This window comes from Lycorma delicatula, chromosome 8 (assembly GCF_047948215.1).
Source record: "Lycorma delicatula isolate Av1 chromosome 8, ASM4794821v1, whole genome shotgun sequence".
NCBI classification, from domain to species: domain Eukaryota; kingdom Metazoa; phylum Arthropoda; class Insecta; order Hemiptera; family Fulgoridae; genus Lycorma; species Lycorma delicatula.
This window is the reverse complement of record NC_134462.1, coordinates 4714431-4726679: the sequence shown is the minus strand read 5'-3', so window position 1 is coordinate 4726679 and position 12249 is coordinate 4714431. Positions and strand designations below refer to the sequence as shown.

General features: G+C 37.6%; 1 pseudogene; it reads left to right on the top strand.

The window, feature by feature from the left end:
* Nucleotides 1-1642: 1642 nt before the first annotated feature.
* Nucleotides 1643-12249, top strand: part of LOC142329111 (ubiquitin thioesterase otubain-like) — an 84566-nt pseudogene continuing 73959 nt past the window's right edge.

The window sequence follows — 12249 nt, the reverse complement described above, 5'->3', positions numbered from 1 at the left end:
CTTTCGGTTTCATTCCGATAGTACGATGACTAGTGTTGTTGTATTTTGCAATAAGTTTCGGTAGTAATTCTAACCACTTGTAGGTTCCTTGTTCGGTAAACTTTCTCCACATCATCGTTTTCAGTGTTCGATTAAACCGTTCGACTATCGACGCTTTTTTATCCGAATGTGTGGAATAGTGATTTATATTGTACGACTGTAATAGTCGTTTAACCGTCGGATTGTAGAACTCTTTACCCAAATCGGTTTGAAAATGTCGCATCTTGTGTTTATCCAATATGGGTTTGAGGGCTTTAGCGATCTCCGTACCGGTTTTAGTTTTAACCGGTACGGCGAATGCTAGTTTAGAAAAACAATTTATCATCGTCAGTATGTAACGGTAACCTTTGTTCGATTTAGCATACGGTATCATCTCAACAAGGTCAGCTTGATATAGGTCTGAAATACCTTTAAGTTCAACGCGTCTTGTGGGGTAGTTTCGACGCGCCTGTCGATGGAGCTCTTTAGCTATTGACGCCTTGACGTTCATTGTTGTACTGACTGTATTTCGTGTGTGTATGTTTGGATAGGAATAGGAAGAACAAAAAAGGATCTTTATTTCTTTATTTTTTTTTTACCCGCCTCACCACTCTTATATCCCGGCCTTGGCACCGGCCGTATCGATAACAATGATAAATCATTAATCGATCTGCACATATGTTCAGATCGGTTAAAGATTTAATGTGTGATCGATTCGGGGGGTTTAGGGTGGTCCTGAAAAGGACCGTTTTGCATAAAGTGTCGTTTTACATTTTAAACGGTTACCGAAAAAACGGACAAGATGGCATACGCTGTATATGTTCCACATACGGATTGTCTGTCTCTTCCCATTTAAACAAACGTATACGACAATAGTCACATCTGACCAGATCGTCGATACCTTCGTACCTGAATCCATGCATAGCTAGGATCAGGGGGGAAAGAAACGGATTGTCCATATGTGGCCATAACGGCGTATAAATCTTTTTGTTACCGTTTCTAGTAACCCTATAAAATGTATGGACTCTATCATAAAAAGAACGATCCATTATGATTGAGTGTTAACGCAAGAATGAATAAAGTTTCAAATAATATTTTTTATCTCTTAAAAAATTATCTTGTTTTATTTTCCAATTATTTTTTATCTGAATGCAAGTTCCGAAAATAAAATTTATACAAAGAGTTGACTTTATAACCGCGATTAAATTATCGTATGCAATTTATTTTATTTTCCAATTATTTTTTTTATCTGAATGCAACTTCCGCTGATAAGTTAAATAAAATTTAATTTATTTAATAATTATATTTATTTGTTATAAGAAGTTTTATCAAAACCGCATAGTTGTTATCGCTTACACTGCAGTTAAAATTGTATTTTAATAAAATTAAAAACAGTACATAAACTAAATTGATAAGATTGCAGTTTACTTATTATTTCTTTTTTTTGTATAAAATTAATTGGTAACCGCGTACTTGTTATCGCTGACACTGCAATTAAAAACAGTACATAAACTAAAATTGATAAGATTGCAGTTTACTTAATATTTCTTTTTGTATATATATAAGTATCATTCTGACTTCAACATTTTACATGTCATCATTACATATTGAGAGTGTGTTCACAATGAGTTATTATACGGTACAGCACGAGATTGATGAGTTGATGAGCGCATTTCAAGATCTGCTTGTCATTAAAGACCGAATAGTAAGAAATGTATATGACCACTCGGAGATCGAACACGCGGCGACTGATTTGTCAAACGCTATATTGAGGGCAAGAAGACGGGCAATGCTATTAGCCGCTCGTTTTGATGGACCGCCTCCACCGTCATCACCATCGAACCATCCAGAGGAAGAGGCAGAATCCGATGGGTCCACAACAGATTTCACTCCGGCCACCAACGACGACAACATCAGCAATGACCATCAACCACCACAATCGCCATTACCAGACAATGAACTTCAGATAATACATGAGATTATCGATGGTGATAGTGGTCAGAGTAGTAGTAGCATAAGTCATCGTGTTCGTCGTGCACAACAATGTCAACGTCGGCGTGTTCGGGTGTGTCGTCGGCCGGAGGTCACAGACGTGGATGTTAATTCGAGACCCCGTCGACCTTATTGTAGAACTGTAAGTAGAGTTCTACAACAGGTCGTCAACGCTAATCCAAGCCAGTCGGACGAGGGCGATGATGGTAACCCGACAACCGACAGATGTCCGATCTGTTTAACAGAATCGGTTACTGTTGAGTTGTCGGGTTGCGGTCATCGATACTGTGAAGACTGTGTGAGGAAATTAGCGAGATATAGCAGGAATTGTCCCGTCTGTCGACGGGATATGTGTGGATACCATCGGATTAGAGAGGGAGACGACGGCAGTAATTGATGTAAGTAATTATAATTTTTTTACATTAAATTTTTTTTTTTTTGGGAAAAGGTGATTTATATAATTTGTCATATTTTTTTTTACAAATAATTTCTTTTCACTTAAAATAAAAAAAAAGTCATTTATATTATTAGATATATACTTTATTTCATATTTTTTACATTAAATTTTTTTGAAAAAAAAAGTGATTTATATAATTAGATACATAATTTGTCATATTTTTTTACAAATAATTTTTTTTCACTTAAAAGAAAAAAAAGTCATTTATATTATTAGATATATACTTTATTTCATATTTTAAATTTTTTTGAAAAAAGTGATTTATGTAATTAGATATATATACTTTGTCCTATTTTTTTTACATATAATTTTTTTCACTTAAAAAAAAGAAAGGCAATATATATCCGCATGATAAAATAATATTAAAAATAGTTATGATCGTGGTCTATGTGGTCTTCGGTTCTCTGGCTTCTTTGTATGTAGTCATGACCATGGGCTATGAGGACATCGTTTTCGATTCTCGGTCTCTTTCGGGAAGTGTTGTCATTGGCGGGTACTTTTCTTTTTTTTATGCTATAATGACCGTAAGGAATAGTGTCAATTTTGTTTTCTAATATGTAACGTTTATCGTCGTAAGGTGAAAGCGATTTCTTTGACTTGTTAATGGAAAATATATTGTGCAAAGTGCTTATGATTCCGTACGCGCTTGTATACGTAACGGAATCATTAAAAAGACTTTTTTTGTACAGATCGTGTCTAAGATCCTTTGCAATGGATACTCTAGGAATACCCTTTGCTACATTCTTCTCTTTCTTGTCGAATTCGAGAATGCTATACATCTTAGCACGAAGTCCGACAAATTCACGAATAGCTTTTCCATTCATTTCGTCTTTGAATTTACCAAGTCGTTTCTTATTGGTATTACTGAAACATGCGTGATCGCGAGGATAATCTGAAGTATCGAACCGATCGATATCGTGAAGAATATCGTCGTAAACGTTATCGGTCACGATATGATACATCAGACTGTCCGTATCGGTCATTAGAAGATTTATATTATGACCGTACTTTTCTACCATGTAGTCATAGTGGAATTCGTACATGATCATTTTGCTAATGTCCAATACGGTAAATCCAATGTAGATCGGACGATTGAGAAATATCTCCGTTTTCTTCAGACTTACCCCAACGACATCCTTGTTATAGATGTACCAAGCTTTAACTCTCGGTTTTGCAATCACCTTATCCAATTTACGTTCGTTAGTAACCAGTTGGAAGTCTATTCTGTTTCGTACGTTTTCCAAAGACTTGCCGTACACCGCGTTGTTCATCAACTTAAAAAAGTCCTTTTCAAAACTGTTTCGTGCTTGTGCACGCTTTTCAGTATTGAAGTCGATGTACGGTTTCAACCAAGGCGACTGGGAGAATTCCAGAACTCTGTGAACGTTTTTCATTTTCAGTCCTAGTCGAGTATACAACTTTAGGTTTCTGTAATGTAAAACGTATTTTTGTTTGTCGTACAATGTTGTCATTAATTTCTTTACGGGACATCTCTTTATGTCCTTCAAATAGAGGGACAACATATCATCGGTTGGTACTAACCGTTCTGGTGCGAGAGGGTAATCCTTGTGACGATCGTGCAATTCTTGTGGATACTCAAGATCCACTTCCAAGATGTAGCCCTTTTCACCACGATCGTCAACGCTGTTAATATCGAGATTGTCAATCTCTTCAGTACTCAACCACCTAAATTTAGCGTGTGGTAAGGGCTCAACCATGGCTGTTCCGTAAAGGTTGTTGCAATCGTAATATTGAACCCAGGATGTGGGTTCGGATGGGTCATACTGATCTGGAATGTTTGGATTGTTCGCCTTGGCGTGTCTGGTTGAAATCATGGCTACACCGCCTCGTGTACCTTTTTCGACAAACAGATGCATATCTATGTCGGTCAACAGTTCCAATTTTTGTTGGGTAAATTTTAACATGGCATTCCACGTGAAATGAGGGGTGGAGTAAAAGTGACAGGGGTCCAAACCGTAATATTGCATAGACGTACTTCGGAAATTTTCAAAGACGTCTGCCAACAATAATACGTCGCTAAGAAGATAAAGATCGTGGTAATCGCCTAACGTATTGCAGTCAAACGTTTCCCACACGTGTTGAGCGTGGACGTAATCATCGTCCGTTATGTTCTCTCTTCTTAGCGTACTGTAAAATGCCATCTGCGGTGGAAGTTGGGTTTCGAAAAACTTGTTTATATGGGTCATGTACTCGTACGGGTAAACGCCTTTACGGATTAAACAATCTCTTTTCTCGGGTAGCGGGTAACAGTTTGTGAGACGTTTAAATACGGTGTCTTTGTCCTGACAATCTTTTACTAGATTTTCCACAAGTTTTTCGAGCGATGACGAAAGAAATTGTAAAGAGTCCAAGAACCTCAACGGACCGACGGACAGTGACTGTAATCGCTCGGACGTGTTGGCGATACAGTTTATTTTTACATCGTCCTTATATTTTCCCAAAGCTTGAACTATATGATGGCTATCGTAACCGCGGAGGTTATGAAAAAATACTGGGATATGCTCGGTGCGCTTACAATTTAAATTGCACTCGTTATGACATGCACCGAGAAACCGTCCTGTGGTATGCGAGTGATGACGTACACGGTCATCGGTCAACTCACAATGACAAAGAAAACACTCGGTAGCCCTTTGAAATGTTTCAGTGTCTTCGGGAGTCATCACCATCGGTTTTTCGGTGATCATAATTTGGTGCAATCTATCGGCGTGACCGAGCAATTCATCCAGCATCTTTTCAACGATATTTTCACCATCGGTTCTCGCTCGGTAGACTACAGGACCTTCACAAATCTCCCCTTCCTCGTCGACGATTACATAGGCGTAACCGGACGGAAGATGATGGGCTACCTTATCGGTAAAACTAGTGTTGGGTTTAGGGGTGGCAGTGTCCATCGGATGTACAAATGATTCAAAGTCTGCATACACCGTATACGGAACGCGTAGTGTGGACGAGTAGTCCCTAAACTTCATCACGCATTCCTTTTCTTTAGCGGGATCGGGAACTCTTATCCTTTGTGCACCGTGTCGCTTACACTCGATCAAATGTTGGTTTAGGTTTTGTGTAGCGACATGTGGGTCTGATGAACTGAAACGGTGCAAACAGTAAGGGCAATATTGACTGGTACCGTGATGTTTTGTAAGACCTGAAAGGAGACGAGATAGCCCATTTTTACCTGGTTTGGTATTTATAAGGCAGTAGTGAAATTTATCTCTCGTCTCCCCTGCAAGCAGCAATAGGTGTATGCAGTGGGTACGATCGCGGTTTTCGGTAACACGCACCGGGTACACGCGATCGTTATCTTCCTCATAGCCGTAGACATTGATGCTTATTGTGGGGTTCAACACCTCGAAGCGATCAATGTCTTTTACCTTTACTGGATATGATATCCCGGTCATGTTAATTTCATGTTCGTACCTTGCATACCAAACCGTTCTTTGGTGTTTGCCAGGTTGATTGTAGAGGTATGCTAGTACGGACCATAGGAAACATTTTTCATCATGCGGATTTTTTACATTAATTATTGCCTCTCTTTTTACAAGTTTTTGTGGTGTTTTTATAAATGAACTAGAGGCGCCATATAACGGACGGTAACGGATAATATTTAAATCAATATATATTATTTTATTCATTACCCATCCGCTGCCGTTGTTGATGAATTTGGTCAGTGTCTCTATAATTTTCTCCACTGATTCTATCCATGATTCTTCAACAACGTCGGTGTTATCGTCCAAATTTATCACCGTTCTAGTTTTTCCATGCAAGTACAAATTTGTGAATGTTGTTTCTACTCCGTCTTCGAGTTGTGTCCGCTTCATCAATTCAACATTTGCTGCAACGTACCTGTAGAAACAGAATAATTTTAGTACATATTGACTACTTTAAAAAAAAAACAGTACATTTACAAAAAAAATATTAACGTTTTTTTTAATTACCATTTTATGTTGCCATCAAAGCGTCTGCCTTCTTCCTTCAAACAGTTCAGGATGTTCTTCTGATACCGTAGAAGGGTTGAAAGGAGATACAACTCCTCAGAGTCAGACAGGTCCCATCGAAGACGGATGACGTTGTTATTTATTGCATGGATAACTACCGGTGATACCATTTCAATTTTTTTTTTGTAATATCTGAAACAAATTAAAATAACATATATCGTAACATTGTTTTTTTTTGTGTGTTTCAGTGAATAACAGAAGAAGAAGAAGACATTTTTTCATTATATATATTATTTATTTTTTTTTTGTTTAAAAGTATTTTTTATTGTATTTATTTTAATTGTAAAAAGTATTTATTTTTTTTAATTTATAAAGTATTTTTTTTAAAATTTAATTAAATAATTTATTTGATTTGATTTGATTGAAAGTTATTTGATAATACCATACTGTTCCATTAGTATTTCTTTTTTTAATTAATTAAAGTAAAACTTACCTTGCTAATTAAGATGAAAATGTAATGATCTCTCTCCGATCGATGTATTCACTTTCAATAATAGATTGCGAATGATGAAATCAAATGATCTCTCTGCGATCGATGTATTCACTTTCAATAACAGATTGCGAATGATGAAATTACACAAATTTTTTCACTTATATACAAACACAATCGGATTTAACCAACGCAAGTTATAGATAAGAAATTAAAATAAATACGATTCGTGGAATTATTTATCGTGTCGATAAGAACAAAAAAAAATAATTGGCTTGTGGTTTTAATTATTAAAAAAAAAAAAACATTTTCCTTATCGCATCCGCTCTTATTAGAGACGACGTTCCAGTTCGCACGTGCGCACTAACGGCTAGTGCGCATGCGCCGATTCGAATTCCAACGCTGCGATTGGTCAATCGGACAACTTCAGACCACGTCGGTCCCACAATTCTTCAGTCGAGCGCCGCATCTCGCACGGTAAACACGTCTGCGTCACTCCGCTGACGCACGCACGCAAACACACGCGCAGCAGACACCGCCGCCACCGCCTCCCGGTGCACGATCCACGACGAGAACCTCTCTCCGTCGCGGTAACGCCTCCCGACGCCATCGCCTGGACGACCAGGATCATCCTCGAGGTACGTCTTTATTCACTTGTGTGTATATGTATGTGTGTGCGCGTGTGTGTGTGTGTGTGTTTGTGTGTTGCAGCAGACATCGCCGCCACCGCCTCCCGGTGCACGATCCACGACGAGAACCTCTCTCCGTCGCGGTAACGCCTCCCGACGCCATCGCCTGGACGACCAGGATCATCCTCGAGGTACGTCTATATTCACTTGTGTGTATATGTATGTGTGTGCGCGTGTGTGTGTGCGTGTGTGTTTGTGTGTGTGTGTCGTAGCAGACATTACCGCCACCGCCTCCCGGTGCACGATCTACGACGAGAACCTGTAACGCCTCCCGACGCCATCGCCTGGACGACCAGGATCATCCTCGAGGTACGTCTATATTCACTTGTGTGTATATATGTATGTGTGCATGTGTGATTGTGTGTGTGTGTGTGTGTGTACAGACTGATGTTACGTTAAAATTCACAGCTTACGTAGAACATTTTTCACTCATTACATCAGGGAGTCACCGCAGCCGATTGGTTTAAGGCGTCAGTCGGTCGCGTCCCGTCATGACCGGGTTCGAATCCTCTAGCCGACAGATTTTTTTTCACTTTAAATATTATTCATTTATTTAATTCAAATCGACCGCCACACAACAGTGATACCAACCTTTGAAATATTTCTTCAATATATAAACATGTCAACAAAAAATAAATCAAGTTGGTAACACTGACTCACATCGACATAAAATAAATCAAGTTGGCAACACTGACGGGGTACGGTCGCCAATCCAAGATGGCCGACCACCGCCATCTTGAATTAATGACGTCAGTAGTGACGTTTCAAGATGGCGGACGGCCGCCATATTGGAATCCAAGATGGCGGACAGCCGCCATCTTGGAAAAAGGCGACCGTACACCCATTTCCGTACTACTGCCTTTCTGCCATTTAAATCTTTTAATGCTCTCTTAAATTCAGATCTCAGTATTGTTTCTCCCATTTCATCCTCCTCAACTTCCTCTTCTTCCTCTATAAAACCATTTTCTAATTCATTTCCTCCGTATAACTCTTCAATATATTCCACCCATCTATCGTCTTTACCTTTCGTATTATATATTGGTGTACCATCTTTGTTTAACACATTCTGAGCTTATAGGATTAAAATGGACTAACAATGAAATTTACTGATTTTATTCCATGCTCGGTAAAAAAAAAAAACATATATATCAACTTGATTTTTGGTTGCGATTTAATCTTCACGTAAATATCTAAAATCCAATTTCTAAATTTTTCGAAATACGACCTTAAAATGGTGAAGAAAGGTAAACATGTAGAACAGTGATTGGAAATTTTCCCATTTCTGACTATACTAAACGAAGTATTCACTAGGTTTGTGCTTGCAAATACTCTTCAGATAAATATTTAAAAGCTGTTTTCCGTTTATTAAAAGGTGCGACGATGTACGGCGCGGCGACTCGACCAACATAGCCAGTGCCACTCTTACTGTATGTGCCACGCAATCGCCTGCACCTGCTTCCGGTTACTTGACTAAAAAGCACAAAATTAACAATAAATTGACCGCGACGGGAAACGCAAGTAACCATACAGCGCGGGTGAAGCGAAGCTTCACCGAATGTTATTATATATATATATATATAATATACGATTTTACTTACATTTAAAAAAAAGTTGATTAAAATTGATTTGAATATCGGATTAATAATATTAAATTGCGGATAAACCGATAAAAATTGAAATAATTAGATTATTATTACACAACTTCGTGAAAGATATACAAATGTATTAAGATAAAACGTAATCTTAATAATGTACAGTTAAAGGAAAAGTCTTCAGTAATACTTAGTTTTTCTCAGTAATATTTACTACGAAAAACTAAGTTTCTTGCTTACTTTTGAAAAATATTAAAATATGTACATTTTTAATAAATATAACATGGTTTGATTACGAAACGGTATATTAAGAACCCCCGCTTCCATTTTTTTTTTGTTTATATAAAAAAATTAAAACAAATAAAATACATTTAAATTTCAAATTCGGAAGCTATCAATTGGTTGGTGATTAGTAACCGTCTGAAAAAACATATATAATAATAAATGATGTTTTAAAATTAGACAAGACTTTCTTGTTTTAAATCTGCTCACTCAGTGTTGGCAAGTTAAATTTTCACGTAAACATTTCTCAAACATTAATAAATGATTTAAACTTAAAACTAAACTTAAAAGCTATTCAAATCAAACCAGCAATAACTTGAATTTCATTCAACATCGGTCCATATATACATTCGGGTGGATATCTTGGTTTGTATTTATATATATATATAAAGCACGTAGCGCAAAAGAAGCAAACTATTTTTTTAAAGATTTATATAAAGAAAATTATTAAATGATTAATTTATTTCAACGAGGAATTATTATAAACTATTATTTATGGAGATATTATTTAAGCTACTGGTGGAACACTACGTGGCCCAAATAACCCCCAATTTCTGCCTCACAAAGTTGTTCTCTTTTTATAAAGTCGGTTAAAGCATTTGAAGTTAAGGCTTCAATTAGGGCTTCGAATATTGTTTTTTAATTATTGTATGGTCGTTGGTTTATTTACAAAAACCTTCATTAGATATTTTGAGAGAAAATAACCTCGGGCCGTTAAATCTGGCGAACGAGGACGCCAGTTGATTATAGAGTTCATTAAAATTACCCTTTCACCAAATATATTTTTTAAGAGTTGCATACTGAGTCTGGCCGTGTTTGCAGTGGCTTCATCTTGTTGAAACCGAATCACTTGATTATCTTCCACAGCAGTTCGCCGAAAATTTTGAATCAGATACCGGTAAAACTCGGCTGGTAAAACTTGTAGCATTCATGTCAACATCTTCAAAAAAATATAGCCCAATAATCCTTTGTGATGTAATACCACACCAGACTGTGTATTTAAGTGGATTTATTTCTCTTCGGTCAATAACCCTTAGATTTAAAGTTCCCCATAATTGGCAGTTTTATTCAATACAGCATTCAAATTAACGTGGGCTTAATCGCTCGTCACCAAATTATGCCGCCACCACCCTATTCGATCGCCCTAAAGTATAAGACCGAATATCTGTGTCACAAACGGGTACTGAGCCTCGAAACAGTTTGGCAACCAGTGTCCTAACTAGCTCCTAGAGCTAACCTAAAAGTGTGACCGGAATAAGCGTGTTACCATAAACCACTCGCATTTTTGTCCCACCGCCCACTTGTCATATACCGCTAAAATGGTAAGGTGCATCCTGTCAACTACTAAAATATATATGACTATAAATAATTAAATTTATCTCGTCAAAGACAGCAATTCGCCGTCGCGCCTAGGCCGCTGAATGCCAGAAAGTACCTGTCCACCATTAAAGCGTTTGGAGCCTTAATGTGGCTGGTAGCCAGTCATATCTCTCGTTTTCCTTCCTACAGCACCACAGTAGGAGTCTTTTTCCTTAGGTAAACTACTGATATCGGTTGAATAAAGCAACCGCATCAAGGAACTCCCACACGGTCCGACAATGCGGCTCTCGCCACATTGACTCGCCGCTAGTGAGTGGCCAATTTTCCCCTTGACCTCTAAATTCCAGGGTGGCCTGAGTTCCCCCCCCCCTGGGGGGGGAACTCAGGCCACCCTGGAGCTGGGCAGTCGAACATCATATGTTCAGTCGATTGGACCTCCCCGCAGACGCACAGCTCATCAGCTGTCAGGCGGAACCGAAACAAATATTGGTATTTGGCTCGGTCTTCTAGCTGCGAAATACTACGGCCTGCTGGGCTACGGGAACATTGCGCCGTTCCAACTCATAGAGGACAGAACTCTAACACAATGAAGGAAATGCTGCCTCTATGTGTATAAAAATTGCCAAAACATATTTACAGTCGGCGCTTTCCACCTCGGCAAGAGCATTTAAGATGCAATCCTCGGTGTCAACCCCTTTCATGAAGCCATATTGGCCTCGATTTAGAAGTGAGTTCATATCGATGCTTTCACCCAGAGCCGTTCCACAACCACCCTTTGAAGCAACTTCCGATTACCGGCAAGAGGCGGTATAGCAGATGAATCTATTATTATTACTTATATCTTAAAATTATCAAATCCCTTCATCATATGGTCAAGCACTTTTTCAGAATAAAATAAAAAAATGCAAATATACATAAACAAATATTTATAAAAATTACTAAAACTTAAAAGAAATAAGGATATTTCATCAGTTTCAAAATCATTAGGTGTAATACTTCCTGGTTTTAATACTAGGTTAAAATCCAGCAGTATTACTCCCGAGTGAAATGACTGAGTTAGATACTTCTTTCAACAGACGTCGTACATTAACCTAAAATACAAATAAAATACAACATCAAAACCAACTTTTGTAAATCTCCTTACAGAAACTGGAATTACAATTTCATTAACTAGAATATTTAAATTTCATACATACTACATAAAAATCTCCGATTTCACTAAGTTAAAACAGTAGAAAATTTATTAACGCATTAGATTTGATGAAAAAATGTATAAGTGTATAATAACAACCCGTTATCTCTACGATAACGGTTAATTTGGGTACCTAAGATAAAGGGGTTTCTAACCGTTTGACAGAGACAGTTACCATTAACACCAGCATCATTAATAAGTATTTTAAAACTAATTTAAACATTTTGTTTGATTTTTTAAATTTATATATATATTTGTTTTTTT